The sequence below is a fragment of the Haliotis rufescens genome, unplaced genomic scaffold, assembly GCF_023055435.1.
Source record: "Haliotis rufescens isolate VD_foot unplaced genomic scaffold, xgHalRufe1.0.p SCAF_128, whole genome shotgun sequence".
Classification (NCBI taxonomy): Eukaryota; Metazoa; Mollusca; class Gastropoda; order Lepetellida; family Haliotidae; genus Haliotis; species Haliotis rufescens.
Window position 1 is genome coordinate 131,444 of NW_025963811.1, and position 18,985 is coordinate 150,428.

Genomic DNA, 18,985 nt, shown 5'->3' on the forward strand with positions numbered 1-18,985 from the left:
ACTCACGTCCCGATCAGGAGGAAAGTGTACCAAACACCCTGCTTCGCAGAAACACACGTCCCGATCAAGAGGAAAGTGTACCAAACACACCCTGCTTCGCAGAAACTCACATGTCCCGATCAGAAGAAAAGTGTACCAAACACACCCTGCTTTGCAGAAACTCACATGTCCCGATCAGAAGGAAAGTGTACCAGAAACTCACGTCCCGATCAGAAGGAAAGTGTACCAAACACACCCTGCTTCGCAGAAACTCACGTCCCGATCAGGAGCCAAGTGTACCAAACACACCCTGCTTCGCAGAAACTCACGTCCCGATCAGAAGGAAAGTGTACCAAACACACCCTGCTTCGCAGAAACTCACGTCCCGATCAGGAGCCAAGTGTACCAAACACACCCTGCTTCGCTGAAACTCACATGTCCCGATCAGGAGGAAAGTGTACCAAACACACCCTGCTTCGCAGAAACTCACGTCCCGATCAGGAGCCAAGTGTACCAAACACACCCTGCTTCGCAGAAACTCACGTCCCGATCAGAAGGAAAGTGTACCAAACACACCCTGCTTCGCAGAAACTCACATGTCCCGATCAGAAGGAAAGTGTACCAGAAACTCACGTCCCGATCAGAAGGAAAGTGTACCAAACACACCCTGCTTCGCAGAAACACATGTCCCGATCAGGAGGAAAGTGTACCAAACTCACCCTGCTTCGCAGAAACTCACGTCCAGATCAGGAGGAAAGTGTACCAAACACACCCTGCTTCGCAGAAACACACATGTCCCGATCAGGAGGAAAGTGTACCAAACACACCCTGCTTCGCAGAAACTCACATGTCCTGATCGGGAGCCAAGTGTACCAAACACACCCTGCTTCGCAGAAACTCACATGTCCCGATCGGGAGGAAAGTGTACCAAACACACCCTGCTTCGCAGAAACTCACATGTCCCGATCGGGAGCCAAGTGTACCAAACACACCCTGCTTCGCAGAAACTCACATGTCCCGATCAGGAGGAAAGTGTACCAAACACACCCTGCTTCGCTGAAACTCACATGTCCCGATCAGAAGGAAAGTGTACCAAACACACCCTGCTTCGCAGAAACACACATGTCCCGATCAGGAGGAAAGTGTACCAAACACACCCTGCTTCGCAGAAACTCACGTCCCGATCAGGAGGAAAGTGTACCAAACACACCCTGCTTCGCAGAAACTCACGTCCCGATCAGGAGGAAAGTGTACCAAACACACCCTGCTTCGCTGAAACTCACATGTCCCGATCAGAAGGAAAGTGTACCAAACACACCCTGCTTCGCAGAAACACACATGTCCCGATCAGGAGGAAAGTGTACCAAAAACACCCTGCTTCGCAGAAACTCACGTCCCGATCAGGAGGAAAGTGTACCAAACACACCCTGCTTCGCAGAAACTCACGTCCCGATCAGGAGGAAAGTGTACCAATCACACCCTGCTTCGCAGAAACTTACATGTCCCGATCAGGAGCCAAGTGTACCAAACACACCCTGCTTCGCAGAAACTCACATGTCCCGATCGGGTGCCAAGGGTACCAAACACACCCTGCTTCGCAGAAACTCACATGTCCCGATCAGGAGCCAAGTGTACCAAACACACCCTGCTTCGCAGAAACTCACATGTCCCGATCGGGTGCCAAGGGTACCAAACACACCCTGCTTCGCAGAAACTCACGTCCCGATCAGGAGGAAAGTGTACCAATCACACCCTGCTTCGCAGAAACTTACATGTCCCGATCAGGAGCCAAGTGTACCAAACACACCCTGCTTCGCAGAAACTCACATGTCCCGATCGGGTGCCAAGGGTACCAAACACACCCTGCTTCGCAGAAACTCACATGTCCCGATCGGGAGCCAAGTGTACCAAACACACCCTGCTTCGCGGAAAGCACGTGCTTATATTACATTGTTTGCAGTTCATTATGCAACCTGCATATGTGAAATGTAATGGAACAGTAGTTTGTGTTATTCATACAAAAGTTTGGGGTAAATAAATGCGCTGAATTTTCATTGTTGTTTTTCGTTTAATATTTTGGATATTCTTTAATATCATTATTGTTATGTTTGTTTCAGAGTGTGATACGGAGGTTAATCGAGATCCTCCGGGCGGACATGGACTCACCTCTTGTAGTTGAGTATATTCTGTATATGCAATTATTTGAAACTGATCATCTACATAAATGTCAAGCAAAATAAGCAGAGTACAACAATATACTAGCGGAAAAAATTGGAGGGTTTCCCTACATACGTGAGCACATTCGTGACCAACTCGTGTTATTCCGGGACAAGCCGAATAGCGACTCGTGCCCCTCTCGTGGCCATTTTTGCGACCGGGTTCCGTCTTAGCGCAAACGGGCATACCTAAAACAATTGTCAACTTGTTGCGTAATGGTTCACATATATTTCCCCGTATATTATATGTATTTCAGATGCAATTTAAAGCACATCTGGATATGCGGATTCATACAGTATGCTTGAACACATTTAATTGTGTCTTTGGTATATTTTTAGATGCAAGACATATGTAAAATCGAAAGATTTCTGAGGGATTCTTTGACGGAAAAAAATGAAATCATACGCGCATTCTGATTGGTTTGTCGTATTTTCGCGTATAACATTCATCGATAGGGGGACGAGTCTTCTTGCAAGTTACGAAAAGGGGCGAGTAGTGACGAATGACGTGAGCACTGTAGACTAATCACTATAAAATAGGAGACACTTCTACAACATCAAAACTCACCAAGAATTTAGACTATAAATTCTATTCAATACAGTCCAACACCCAACCACGTGTAACAGAGCACATGTTGCCCGCCCTGCACGTGCGTCCCACGTCAACTCCTGAGAGGTGTACACTCTTTCAAAACCAAACGCCGAATCTCCGTGTCAGTCACAACTTTTCGCCTTGAATGCACCACGTGAAGACTTTCAACTCAACCGCAAATAACTGAACTAAGACGGACACCACCGATCGTCCTTACATATCTTCAAAGCAAACGAAAGCACTGGACCCTATATGTAACTATGATGTGATTTCAGCCACTGTTGCAAGAGAACGGGTGATTGGTGAGTGCTGGAAAAATCACTCAAAGGAGAAATGGGCCAACAAGGACACTTTGCGAGGTATGATCAATTTTCAGGGTATGATATTGAGAGTACACTAGATCAAAAACACACGCACTAAGCAGAATCCTGTGAATGTTAAGTACTAAGGAAACAGGCCAAGGGTCTGATACCAACAGACAAGATATAAATATGTACTTGTTACTTGTAATAACAAGAACTTAAGACATACATATTATGCAAAACAAGACCTGCAGTAAAAATTATATGAAAGTGTTCATTCAGATGAGTATACTAATTATCAAACTCATTCAATTTCATCAAATATACAGTGTGGAAGTGTCTGTAATGTGAATGTTATTTGTACTTGTAGCAGCCTTCAAGAACATTTGGATGAACAGGAGGGATGGCCATAGCCGCAGCATCACCGGGAAGAAAGAAGAACACAGGCGAGCAGCCAGGAGGAACAGCAGTGAGTGATAATTTGCTATGACAATATCAGTAGGTTTATATTGCTATTCGTAATGCAGGATAAGTATATAAATATTTAGATTTTACTAAGTTTCTTTGTTGTAACTAACATCAACCTTCTCTATTAAGATTAAGTAAGAATGTTTAGTGTAAATTATTGATAACTGCAACTTGCAATCAAGCAGAAATAACAAATCAATACTGGAGTAGATCTCTTTACCTTGCATTACAGAAACGGTAACTCGTAGCATACAGATGGCAGCAATCAGTTTTTATTTTTTCATTAATTCTGCAGAAACTGAAGTCCCGTCAGAACTCACTGGACCAGTGCCCCAAGCCAGCAGCCTGGAAGGAACGCGTACAAGATGTCCTCACCCGGGAGTGTACCTCTCCAGATGTAAGCGATGATGAGCAGCCTGGGATGAGGTGGGTCCTTGAAATGCAGTGGGAGTCATAAAGAAGTATTTAGATGAACGAACCGAGGCTGCTCTGAAGCATGTGAAAAGACCACCCAAGGCCAAGCTGGAATACGACCCGACGAGGAGATGTGAGGAGCCCATGCCGAAGAAGTTGCCGTCTTGGGCCATTCGATCCACGCACAGGAGAGATGGTATATGCCACACACTCTTTTTCAGACTTGTGGGACCAAAAAAAGTAAATTTTAATATTCACATTTGGAATAATAAAATCGTGACCTTTCATTTTGAGACCAACCATTTTATATTCTTGGGGTGGAGCTGGGATTTTGTGTGACAACTACACATCTTTTTCAGCTGAAGCTGCAAAACCAGATATTTTTTACTGAAAAACACCTAGCAACAATGTAACTTTTGTGGCAGAACATTCCCTTTTTTCAACAGTCTGGAGTCAATACTTTTTCCATAAAATCCGACACCCACACCTCTTGAATATCAAAAAGTCGGTCCCAAACAGACGTATGTTAACTTCAGTTTAATTTGATCGACATTTTTCTTTGGAAATGAAAGCAATGAATGTGGCAATATTGCAGATATCTTGAGAGGGGAACTACAGTTACAGATTTCTTGCATTGTACTTGTGTGAGCCCAGCTTATGTCATCTTTTCATCGGAGTATCAAAATGAGCTTTCAATGTGGAGGTTGTGGTATTTCCAGCTAAGGTTTGCTCGAGTCCTGCCCCAGTCAGCCAACACCCAACAGGACAAGTGAACAGTAGGTTGTAAGTATCGGATATTCATCGTAATTATATGTATATATTCCTAAAATGGATTCAAAATATTATTAATTCAAGTTTTTGTACACATTAGTCTGGCTCGGAATGTAACAAGTATGTAAAGATTAAAATGCAATCATTTCGTTCTTTGAAAAAGTAGACTGCCACAGGCACGCTCCGTTAGTTCCTACCATAAACCCTGATTGTATTTATTTAGCACTATTCACATAATCATTTGTGGACTAACACGCTTTTTTAACATTTGTTCTAACATATTCTTTTGTCATGTTGATAATGTATTGTTGACTGTCAGTCTACAGTAAGAACAACGGGGATTCCATGTAAGACAGGAACTGGATGACAGCGTGTACAACATAATATATAAGTAAAAAAAATCACACCCATCTATATACATTTAGACAATGAGTGACACCCACCATCTTGGTTCTTATTCAAGCTTTCGCACTCGGTTCGAATCACAGCTAGATATCGCATGAAATATTAATGTCATTTATTTCAACCTATTGGAACCTGCTAAACAAACCATAGACTACACAATCATGTTCATCTGTGGTCAACTTACCTCGTATTTATTTTAAACAACCATCAAATGTCAGCTCTCTGCTGCGCCGCGGAGGTAAAGAAAAAGGTGGCCGGAAGTTACGGCGCTACACGGGCTTGAACTCGGCAAACGTTTCTGATTGGTTAAAATGTGTATCATAATATAAGCAGGGATAGGTGAGGGGTTGGTTGGTTTGTTGTTTAACGCCACACTCAGCAATATTCCAGCTATATGGCGGCGGTCTGTAAATGCTCGAGTCTGGACCAGACAATCCAGTGATTAATATCATGAGCATCGATCCACGCAATTGGGATCAATGACATGCATCAACCAAGTCAGCGAGACTGACCACCCGATCCCGTTAGTCGCCTTTTAGGCTTTTACGACAAGCATAGGTTGCTGCAGACCTATTCTACCCCGGAATCTTCACGGGTCTCATGATGAGGGCAGGGAAATGTAGGACCGTCAATGAAAATCTGCTTCGAAATGTTTAATTATGCTGTAGATTTCCTTATCAACCCCAAAAATTTGCAAGCAGGCTTTCCATTGACAGTTTTAAATTTCCCTTTCTTCACTGTGTGCTAATATTTAGATCCACTATTTTTTATTTTAGCGAGTTCAAGCCCCTGTGGTGCCGTAATGTCCGGCCTCCTTTTTCCTGTTTACCCAATAGGCTATGATTGTTTTAAACTAAATACGAGGTGACAGATGAACATGATTGTGTAGTCTATGGTTTGTTTAGCAAGTTCCAATAGGTTGAAATAAGTGACATTCATATTTCATTGCGATAACAAGCTACGATTCGAACCGAGTGCGAAATCTTGAATAAGAACCAAGATGGCGGGTGTCACACCTTGTCTATATGTGTAGTTGGTTTGTTGTTTTACGCCGCACTCAGCAATATTCCCGCTATATGACGGCGGTCTGTAAATGCTCGAGTCTGGACCAGACAATCCAGTGATTAATATCATGAGCATCGATCCACCCAGTTGGGATGGATGACATGCATCAACCAAATCAGCGAGCCTGACCACCCGATCCCGTTAGTCGCCTGTTACGGAAAGCATGGGTTGCTGAAGACCTATTCTACCCCGGATCTTCACGGGTCCTATGTGTGTGTAAGAGGGGTGGGATTATTTTTCTGTACGAATATATTATGCTATATACGCTATCATCGAGATCCTGTGATGGCTTGCCCTCATCTGGCCTACACCTCATATGGCCTTCACTAAATACAAATGGTTACTTCCACACCCCTGTGGTGTAGAACGGTACTGTCAATTGATGATTTCATTCATTAATATGAATTAATGACCCGAGTACATGGGCCTTTGAACTAATCCGATGTTTTTATAGTGGTATCTGATCCTTGAGTTTCTTTTGACTGTTTATACAGGATTACTGTTTTAATCCACAATTGACAGAGACCGAGATGCAAGGATCGAGAGACTGAAGCAGCAGCTTGCTACTGGCAGAAGATCAGTGATCCAGTTTCTGGATGCAGTTGGACATCTCATCAAATTACAGTAATATTGCTAGTAATGATGTAGTGCTAATGTTATAAAACATGAAGATGATGGATATGAATGTACAGTGCTGTGATAATACATGTGTATTATGATATTTGACTTGTGAAGATGATCTCGTATACAAAATGAAATAACAGTATCAAAAGTCATTTACATTCTTTGTTGTCTGCGGAAGGTCCAGGGTTCGATCCCGGGCCGCGTCATACAAAAAGACGTTAAAAGATTGTACTTGTTGTTACCCTGTCTGGCGCTCGGCATTAAGGGGCTAAAACAAGGACTGGTCGGCTCGGAGTCAGTATACTGTGTCTGAGTGGGGTATTCATGTTAAACTGCGGCATGGTATCTCAGTGAGCTAGCACTATAAATCGGCATCAGTCCGGACTAGTACAAGCAGCCACACACACACACACACACACACACATACACGTGCATGCACGTCGCTATATAAGTGCAATAATCTTGGACGCGACGTTAAACCCAATTTCACCTCACCTCACCTTTGTTGTCTTGTTGGAAGAGTTCATTTTACTTACGGGATAAGGGTACAAGTGTGATGTGCACTCATCCATAAATTTGTTTTGATTGTGTAGGCAATACGAGGTGTAGGCCCCTGTGATGTGATGTAAGAATATAGATTCCCTGCAAGTTGGCAGCAAGCCATGCTTGCTGTAAGAGGTGATTAAATGGTTGGTTGTTTAACGCCGCACTCAGCATTATTCCAGCTATATGACGGCCGTCTGTAAATAACCGACCAGACGATACAGTGATTGACATTATGAGTATCGATCTACGCAATCGGGATACGACACGCATCAACCAAGTCAGCCTGTCTGACCATCCGATCCCGTTAGTCGCCTCTTACGACAAGCATAGTCGCCTCTTACGACAAGCATAGTCGCCTTAAACAAACTTCAACATGTTTATTCATCATTAGGACCTAGAACGTAGTAACCATTACAGATTGATAATATTACTTTCAAATATGCTATGATGGGGCTTCGCTGTATTGGGCTAGATGTAAACTTGATATAATTGAGCAAACGGAGTAACACTGCATTGTTATCATTTTGGATTTCCTCTTACTTTTAGCAATATTTCAGCATCACAGCTTGTACCCATGTGGGGAATCGAGTGAGTGAGTGAGTTGTGTTTAACGCTGCTTTTAACAGTATTTCAGTTACATCACGGCGTGTCAGCTTAATGTAGGAGGAAAGCCCGAAGTGATGCAGGTTTCAGACGTTTATCACTTCGGTGAAACCCACGAGCACGGGTATGGTGCTGACAAACCTAGAAACATAATCGGGGCGAACCGGGATTCGAACCCCCAATCATAGGTTTATGGCGTGTCTACGGGACGCAACTATGCAACTCTGCGAATCGCGGCGCCTTAGACGACTGGGCCACCCGTGCTCCCTGTGGGGAATCGAACCCGTGGCTTTGGTGTGACAGCCCAACGCATTAACCACTAGGCTATCCCATCATCCCCTTTTACTTATGTAGTTACAAGACGGGAACAGTTTCTATTGAGTAAACAGAAAGAGATTGTTATCCTCAGATGAAATTATCTGTGCTACAAATTATTATTTTCTGTCTGGGAAATGCCTCTGTTGCGCAGTGGAATATTAACAATGATGATTTTCCCTCACTGTTGTATGCGGGGAACAAAACGTGAATCTCTTCTTAAAAAAATGAAGAAATGTAAATGTGACAGAATCTAATGCTATCAACCTGTCAGTCCAGCCCTATTTTGGCTAGCATTGTTGCGTCCTGTTGCGACCTCCTATCGTAACTGACACGTTCTGCAACGTCCTACCTTGCCGAGCTATAGAACGAAATTGTTGAATGTACGTCCTAACGCGACGACATCTCAAAACCTAAGTGAACCTTACTCAACTAAGTCCGATTTTCCTCGTTTTGCACGTGCTCGGACAGCACGTGCCATGTCATAGTTTCCCCTTTTCTCCGCGAAGCAAGATGCGTTCGAGCTATCTGTTCAAGCTTAAAGGGGCACTGATCTAACGCAATTCCCCGGGACTGGTTGTTGCCTTTGTTATTGTTTTTTCCCAGTGAGTACCCGGATGTATAGCAGAAATCTAGACTTGTTCGCGACCTCTGCTGCGCTATTCGTAAGCGCATTAATCAATGGGTAGTAATAAGGGCGTATGGTCACATTGATCAACAAAATTAAATACAGTTTTCGAGATAATAAGGAAATGTAGGTATCTTTGTGGGTAGCATCGGTAATGGTGACGAAGTTTTGATAAGTCACTTGCTTGGTAATTTTGCGATTTTTGTTTACACTATTTCGACTTGCAACACAAAGTAAATATTTCACCTGAGCATTGCTTTTTTTTATAGTGTGTATATTTTTTTACTGTCAAAATGTGTAACAAATTTATTAAACGTCTAAATATTCAGTTATTTTACAAAGTGACTGAAAAACATTTCCATCTGTATTATTATGATAACGAATTCCAAACATTTTGATGTTTAATGTCATCACCAAGAGACTGAAAATGTTACGTTGAAAAGTACATGTCTATGTTGTTTGGCTTCTCATCCTACATAATAATCTGTTGTGGTGTTTTTAGGCCCGTTGGATCGTCTTAATCAATTTTAGTCAATCTGGACAGATTCTTCAGTCAAAATGCCTGAAATATTTACACATTTTATAAATTGCCTGAGAGAATAAGATTTTACAAATTGACGGTAATATATACACGCTTACAAAGGATACTTGTGAAAACAACGTCTATCGCGCATTGAAGAATTTCCCAACCAAGATGTAGAGGAACAAGAACTAATCGGTTCAAATGAAGGAAAACAAAATGCAAATACCATAATTACAACCTACCAAATTTATGTGTATAAATTTTAGGCAGCTTCCTTGTTCGAGGAACATATCCGTGAATATCCATGCACACAAAGGAACAATATCCTACTCGTCTGCAGCTGTACAAAGAAACTTATTCGATGTCACGTGTCTCTGTAACAATCGAATATTTTAAAAGATATATATCGTTTCGTGTTCGTTTCTCAACTGATCACTTAGATTGTTTCAGGTGTTTCACATAGGTGTCAAGTCTCAAGGGTCGGCTGAGAAAGCCCACGTGACAACTATTTTCATAACGTCCACGGTTCCTAAAAAATCCATTGAGTGATAGATAACAATGAGCAATCAATCAACGTATTATCAGTTAACCCTTTGAACAAAGTATGTTGTTTTTACATCGGCACTTCACGCCATGATGTGAGTGTATTCCCTTTGTTTTAGTAAACCTAGACTTGTAAACACTCACTTTTGACATATCCACTGTGCAAGATAACAGTGATTAATCAATCAACGTATTTTCTGTTAATCCTTTGATGGCTAGGAACGATCCGTTGATTTACAAAAAAAAGAAGTAAATCAACTGATCATTCATCTCTTGCTGGGATGCCACGTGCATATTACATAACACACATTTCATCTCACTTCAAACCTGGATTTAGATTGAATAATTACCCCAGACACAATAAATGCCAAATGGGAACCTTTGTCAGGTAATCTAAGTGGTGCTGCCACTAATTGTACCTGTAATAAATTCATTAACTGAGCATCAAGTGAATGACGACAAATACACAAGTGTAGGGTTATACGAGAAAACGTGGATGGTCTCTGATGACAACAAGGGAGTAGTAATGTATTATCGACGCAATCGGAAATCCGAAAATACTTTCACTGCAAGGATACTTTTGTTAGTATTAAACTATAACCATCTCGGGTATTTCCAAATGACGACATCCGATGAGCTCCGTCGTTCTTTTTTTCTGTTTGTTTAGGCTGGAGAAATTAATTAACATGCGCCCTTTGTCGAAATTTTTATAGATCACAGTTAACCAATCAGTGTTTATGCAAAAATGCGTAAAACAAATATTGCCTCCAGCCTCCAAGTTTATTTAGCTGTCCTTGCAGACGGTAGCCCAGTCTCTGGTCACGCTCAGTTGCGTTGCGTATCATCCGGGTACTCACGGGGGAAAAACAATAACAAAGGCAACAACCAGTCCGGGGAAATGCGTTAGATCAGTGCCCCTTTAACGTGTCTTCAAACCAGTCTCCATTAATTATATAAATGGCTTTCAAGATTTAATCAGACAAAAAATCGGAAAGATTGTCATTTATTGTATCATTATGTTTGTAAACGTTATGTGCCGGAAACTGACAAATCATGAGAACCCAATTTCTCATCTTTCAAGAGAAGCCATTGTGTATAGTTGATTATGAATAGTATACTCAACAACAAAAGTTCCTGTGACACCAGTATTTTAGTGTATTTTTCAAACAAGTAAAGTTTGATTCTCAATAGTGTAGTACATGTATGGAAAGTATGTAAAGTCACAAAAACGAAACTGCTACAGAAAAGCATGCATTCCATGCAAAAGTTGACTTTTATGCAAGCCCTATGCATATCACTACCCGAGAATGGGTATAAAAACATGTGCGTTAACGGGATTCCATATGCATTGTTTAGCATCGTGTTGACAACAACCACTCAGAAAAACAACAAAATAACGCAAGTATTCAACATTACGAAATGCCACGCCTGTATGCTTGAAGCAGGATCGAGTCAACGTGATGTTGCAAGACAATTTAACGTCCACAGAAACACCATTTAGTGTTTATGGCAACGTTGGCAACAGACGAATGTAGTCAGAGACAATCCTCGGAGTGGCAGGCCACGCGTAACCAATAAACGACAAGACAACTGGATTCGAACAACACCTACGAAATCGATTTCAGCCAGCAACAGTGACTGCAAGAAGCATCCCTGGCCTTCGACGAATATCTTCACAAACCGTACGTCGTCGCCTCAGATGTGCAGGGATTGTCGCCAGAAGACCCGCCAGACGTCCCACTTTTCACAGGAAACAACCGTCAAGCACGTCTACACTGGTGCAGACAGCGTCTACGCTGGACAGCCATGCAGTGGGGACAAGTTCTATTCACTGACGAGTCTCATTTTCACCTCAGCCACAGCGATGGACGGATACGAATGTACCGACGTCGAGGTGAACGTTACGTCAATCATTGTGTTATGGAAGAAGATCGGTTCAGGGGCGGCAGCGTTATGGTATGGAGTGGGATTACAGCAAGGCAGAGGACCCGTCTGATAGTGGTAGAGGGAAATCTCAATGGACAGCGCTACCGCGACGAGATCATCGGCCCTGTTGTTCTACCGTTTTTGCGTCGTCATGGCCCAGGCATCACTTTCAACAGGACAACGCCCGGCCTCATATTGCTTGACTTGTTCAGGATTCCCTTCAACAAAACAACGTGAATGTCATCCCCTGGCCAGCTCGCTCCCCTGATCTCTCACCAATCGAACACATGTGGAATGAGATGGATCGGCGCCTTCGACGTAAACCACGTGTTCCACAGACACTCCAGGAACTTCGAAACATGCTCCAGCAGATATGGACAGATATCCCTCAGAACATTTTGCGACGCCTGGTCCATTCCATGAGACGAAGATGTGTTGCTTACATCGCAACCAGAGGTGGACACACACGCTATTGATTTGTAAATTGACATTTTGGCATGTTCGTGTTTTTTATGAAATCACGCATTTTCTGAAGTCAGTATGGCAAATTAAACCATTTGAACACTTACAGGAGTATTTTATCTGTTGCCTACCGAAATTGTTTCAGATCTGGTAAAAAAACATAACTTTGCTTAAAATCTTATTAATTTCACAGGAACTTTTGTCGTCCAGTATATATACTCACACGCAAAAGAAACGCAAGTCGAGTTTGCAGTATACATGCTATTTATTTTCAACAGTAAAGACAAGAAATACTAATAGGGCAAGATTGACAAAAAATTGACTGAAGACAGTTTAATGGATTAAAAGGCAGATGACATAATTGTTTTTTTCAAATGTTAAGGGCTTACACATTTTCAACTACGCCGTATTAAATTGTCTCTTCAATATATCACTATATTACACTCCAACCCTTTCACCCCTGCCTATGACTCCGTTTTTCATCCCCTATATGAAGAACTGTTTCAGAGAAAACCAAAGCTTGTTCCCCCACTTGGAATTCGGATTAAATCACATGTTATTGCTGCTAATACAGATTTAAATCTTATCTCTCCTTACCGCCTTTTGTCTTCTCCTCCCTGGCATTTGGTGAGGCCAGAAGTAGACATTTCCCTCACACGTTTTATAAAATCTGAGACTAATCCACTAGCATATCAACAGGAATATTTACAGTTAAGAAATAAATACGACATTCACCGTTCAATCTTTACTGATGGATCCAAGGACGGTGGCAACGTAGCCTCTGCCACCGTCATTGGATCAAAACATTTATCATCTAGAATACCAGACAATAGCTCTATATTCACTGCTGAGGCCAATGCTATCCTTACAGCCTTGGTATACATTAAAAACAGTCTGTATATAAACAATTCATAATCTTTTCCGATTCGTTGTCTTGTCTTCAGGCACTAGAAAAAGTCTCTTCTAATCATCCAATTATTTTAAACATTTTAGAACTTTATAATGATCTTTCAACTGGCCAATACGACATCGTCTTTTGTTGGTTGCCCAGTCATGTGAGCATAGAAGGCAACACAATGGCTTATGCTGCTGCTAAAGCAGCACTCAACAAGCTCAACACGACTTCTGATTCCATACAGTGATTACAAACCTGCGATCAGATGTTACATCAGAGATCTTATGCAAAAGAAGTGGGACACCCAAGTAGGTATCAATAAATTACATCAAATCCAACCAAATATCGGTTACACCTACTTGGGTTGTCAGTCCAGATTTGAAGAGGTCATGCTACGACGATGTCGTATTGGCCATTCAGGATATACACTGCTTGACTGTATTGATTTTTGCCATTACAAGGGATCAATATTTCAAAGATTCCTACATGAAGGATCTTTTTAATCTAAGTTCTCATTTAATAATAAGTTTTTAAAAAAAGTAGAATTAATTGATAAATTTTGATGTACATAGTTACTTTTTACGAAATGTTAGTGTGTATAGAGGTTATCACGCTTGTGTGTTTGGGGATGGTAAATATCCTGCCTTAGGAATAAACATTGTATTTAGCGAGCCTTGGCGAGCTAAATACATACTATAGTATAGTGTTTTATTTCTAATACAGGATATTTACCATCCCAAAACACACAAGCGTGATAACCTCTTTATCATATAACGTCATTCTTTAATTCTGTGCTTCAAAATCGCTTTCCCTCTCTCACAAACATTACCGAAACATTGCGAGTTTTCCTGGAATGCGCAGATTAATATTTATTACGTCACAGGGTTAGTGATGTGTCAGTTGGACAGTGACAGTAGCCAATATAGTTCTAACTGAAATCTGTTTCTTATACACTGGCGAAGCAACACATACGCAAATCAACAGTTGTTTTTAATTTCCTTTCGCGGCAATCCATCGGTCTGTCCGCTAGAGTAACTGCCCTTTGTCAAAGGGACGCTACTCTAAACCTAGTCTATGAGACGTCACGGCCACGGTCAGACGTTGTTGACAGTCGGTCTGTCCTGTCATAACGTTAGAAATGCAGTCAGATGTACACACAGCGACAAAACGAAACAAGGTAACAATTCGAACATATTTCGGCCAAACCCAACTGTTTTAATTTGGGGAATAGGTTCCAAGCTGGAGAGGTCTACAAGAACAGATATGTACGCGTGGCTTGTGCCCTCGCTAAATTGTTTCGCAAATTATATCTCCAAAACTTGTAAAATGCCTTAGCTACGTCACTGATTTTCAGTATATTAGACTATTCTTTTCATAATGATAGCAATTATTGCTGTAGTTTCTCCACATTCCCGATGGTTAATTCTGACTCGATCGACGAATGACAAGAGCGACGCCATGTTTGTTTATAAACAGTGAAAGTAGTCCCTACTTGATCTTTGATATTTGCATCTCTATCCGCATTTGACCCCAACGGATATCGTTTTTATCTGTTGGCTTTATACTGCCGAGAAACCTACCCATTATATGATAAAATTATTAACCTAGATTGTTCGTGGCTGTGCACTCGAAGGGGGTAAACTTATTGCCCTCCTGAGAGGGTATCGTAAGACCAAATCATTCAGTTTGTTATTCCTACCGTAACTTTTAATCGTAGAATATTTGTAAATTTTAATTGTTGGCTAAAATTGACTACAATCACCAGCAGCTGAAGCGATAGTGTAAATCCTGCTGGGGAACCATGTAGGTAGCAGAAGTATCGTAAGTCCCCACGGTCCCCAGTATGGTGGCCTTACTTTGGTTGGTGGTGATCTACCCGCGTTTTTACAATGTGTTGTTGAATCAAAGGTTATTCTTTTAATTGTTCGCGCAACTAGTTTTACTTCTAAACTGTGATAGTCTAGTTATTATACTGTCCATCGATGACAGGGTTTTATTCGTTTATATTGAATTATTATAAATGTTCTCGTCACGATATGGCTGAAATACTGCCGATGTGACGTTAAAATTTAACTCACTCACTCACTTGTCTATTTACTAGGAAGTATATGTTGTAATTTACCACTCCAATGAATGTCATTAGGTTCATAACATCAAACACTAAATGTGGGCACACACTCCTAAATATTACTTTAATCCACACCCTAATCATCCAATTAACAAGTATCCCTCCCTCCCTTTCTCTCTCTCTCTCTCTCTCTCTCTCTCTCTCTCTCTCTCTCTCTGTGCGGAAGGTCCGTGGTTCGATCCACGGCCCGGCCATACCAAAAGACGTTAAAAGATGGTACTTGTTGTTACCCTGTCTGGCGCTCGGCATTAAGGGGCTAAAACAAGGAATGGTCTGCTCGGAGTCAGTATACTGTCTGAGTGGGGTATTCATGTTCAACTGCAGCATGGTATCTCAGTGAGCTAGCACTATAAATCAGCATCAGTCCGGACTAGTACAAGCAGCCACACACACGGACGTGCATGCACGTCTATATAAGTGCAATAATCTTGGACGCGACGTTAAACCCAATTTCACCTCACCGTTTGTGTGGGTGTGGGTGGATGTGCGCGCGCGTGGATTTCACTTGTACAAAGTCTACTAGTGTTGCACCATTTGAGTGTATTGTCTTGTCCATGATTTCTCTTTAGTCGACATCAGAGGGATGATGTAAATCCGGCTGGGGAACCATGTAGGTAGCAGAAGTACCGTAAGTCCCAAAAGGTCCCCAGTATGGTGGTCTAACTTTGGTTGCTGGTGATCTATCGCTAATTTTTATATTGAATTGTGACATATAGTGATATCTTTTTATGGTTGTATGCTAGTTTTAATTATCAATCTGTGATATTCTAGTTATTTTACTGTCCATCGATGACAGGTTTTTATTTATTGATAATATATAAGAACTCGTCACGAAATGGCTGGAATATTGCCGATGTGACGTTAATTTTTTAAGTCGACATCGCCTAACCCTTCTATAATATCCTGCATGTTGCCGCTTCTTATTTTGGTAATATAAAACTGGTCTTGGAGTTCAATTAAAAGTGTCTATAATGTATGAATCGATTTTTCCCCATGAGGAAGTAGGTAGCAGACCCACATGTAGGGGTATCTGGATTCATCGAAAGGTTAGGGCCCAGTCACACATTCAGGATTTTTACTGCCGTCCTTGATAAGACCATTCCCGATTAAAATTTGCCAAAAGTCTGATCAAGATCCTGTGATTCGTGGCGGGAAATTCACAAACAATCAGATATTGTTCAAGAAGCGTCCCGATTCAGCCGTTTCCAGCCGAATTCGTCCCGATTCTCCCGTTCTCAATCCGAATCTGATCCCGATGTAATCTGATGGTAAAAAAACGACCGAATCTGTTCCGACAGCGACCCGATTCTCCCGAATGCGATCCGACGGAGATCAGTGACCGGACAGAGGACCGACAAAGACGGTTCGCATTCGGCAAGATCAGTACGCAATCTGGAATCAATCGACAAGAAACGGAATGTCATGCCCGTTCATTACGACAGATCCACAGGACAACAACACAAGACATTGTTACGATTTTGGTCCGATACAGCAGAATCTGTCACGACATAGTCACGATTGTAATCCGACTAGACAAAATCGGCTGAGTTTCCCGAATGTTACGGGACGCACCATACTGTCGTGAGTGCTTGGCCGACCTCTCTGGACCTTTCCCGATCTGTAGGAGCCTAGTTAGATTTGTGGGGTAGCCTAGTTATTAAAGCGTTCGCTCGTCACGCCGAAGACCAGGGTTAGATTTCCCACAAGGGTACAATATGTGAAGCCCATTTCTAGTGTCCCCTGTCGGGATATTGCTGGAATATTGCTAAAAGCGGCCTAAAACCATACTCACAAACTCCAATATGATAGATAATGTGCTCTGGTGGTGGGTTGTCTGAATTACCTCCCTTTGGTCGGTATATTCTTGCACAGTTTTTCACTCGTACAGATTTAGGTTTAATGTTTCACTTATCAGCTTGTGTACGCTGACAGGTAATGTTTGTGTGGTTTCTGTATGAGTGTATTTCAATAAAACTTTCCTCATCATTTCCCTTCCTCGTTCAACATTCGTCACCACTCGCCCATTTCCGTAACATGCAAGCAGTCTCGTCTCCCTATTGATGAATGTAATGTGCGAAAATACGACAAATCAATCAGAATGCGCGTATGACTTCAAGTACTCCCTCGGGAATAATTTGTGTTGTTGTTATTTTTACATATGTCTTGCATCTAAAAATATACCCAATATACAGTTAAATGTGTTCAATCATACTGCATAACACCGTAAATCCCGATGTGGGCTTTACTAGCATTTTGGTATATGGGGAAAATAAACGTGAACCATTACGCAACGAGTTGACAATTGAACACACAATGCCATTTGTCAGAAGGGTACACTAAGTAGACTAGACTACCAGATGTCGAACTTTAATCTTTGTAGAAGCCTCGGTGTCTGAGTGGGTAAGATCGCTGACTTTGTGAGCTTGCGATTAGGTGCCTCACTCTGGCATTGGAAAAGTACGAGAATCTGTACTTTACCGAGAAAGTGTTATCCCAAATATAACGTCTGTTACAGCTGACAATTCTTTTAGCTATGCCCAATTGGGCTTTGGCGAAACCCAGTCGCAAAAAATGGCTGCGAAAGGTGCACGATCTTGTCGCTATTCAGCTGGTCCCGTAATAACAGGAGTTGGTAAAAAAAATATGCCTCTTTCCACTTCGCACAATATCAGCATGTGATTTCTCTAGTTGCATGACTTTAGTTTCAAGATTTCTGAAATCCTTCTGAAAGTCTCCTCTCACTTTTTTCACTTTCTATTGCTGACTGATATAGTGTCTTCAGATTTGTTTCCATGTTCAATTCTAAATATGACATCCTCTTATAGTTGTTGACCGCACAGCCCCTTTCAAGTAATTTGCTAACAACAAACAGATCTATTCTCAGCTGGGGATCTATTCTGACCTGGAATTCACGCGTGCCCCTCAGCGCGCTTATCATCCATCTCACAGGACAAACCCCCTCCCCCTACAGTTTAACATGAATACACCAATCAACCACAATATACTGACTCCGAGCCAACCGGTCCTTGTTTAAGCTCCTTAATACCGAGCGCCAGGCAGGGTAACAACAAGAAACATCTTTTAACGTCTTTTGCTATGACAGGGCCGGGGATCGAACCACGGGCCTTCCGCTCTCAGGGCAGACGCTCTACCACTAGACCACGGAGGCGGTCTAGCTCTGTTATATGGAGTTTGTTAAGAAATCTTGTCAGCCAACGTGTGATTTTTGTTGTGAATGGTCTGGTTCAGAGGTAACAAGAATACTCCCCCCTTCCCTTATATTAACAATAAAGGACATGCATTACATGGATTTGTTTGACACACCAAATTAAACTCGTTCAGTAGATGGCTAAGTTGCATGAAGACGTGAATGCCCTAACAAATGACGATGATGTAAAACAATTTTCAGAGACGTACATCGTACCCATGACAGTTGTAGATAATTGTGTAGACCATCTACATCATCTAGACCAGGGAAGCAGATGAGGATGACGGGTTGCAGAGAAGCAAAACCTATCAGGATTATCAGTGTGATGAACTACTGTTTCAGGAAAATCAATCAAAAACCGTTTATTGTAAG

At 41.9% G+C, this 18,985-nt stretch overlaps 1 long non-coding RNA gene across 1 annotated transcript; it reads left to right on the top strand.

Annotated features, from left to right (window-relative positions):
• The first annotated feature begins 2,988 nt into the window (after window positions 1-2,988).
• On the top strand, window positions 2,989-6,882 carry LOC125378578. The gene is made up of 4 exons (XR_007220308.1): window positions 2,989-3,146; window positions 3,460-3,558; window positions 3,853-4,754; window positions 6,735-6,882. It is a non-coding gene; the product is annotated as an uncharacterized LOC125378578 (long non-coding RNA).
• The last annotated feature ends 12,103 nt before the right edge of the window (window positions 6,883-18,985 follow it).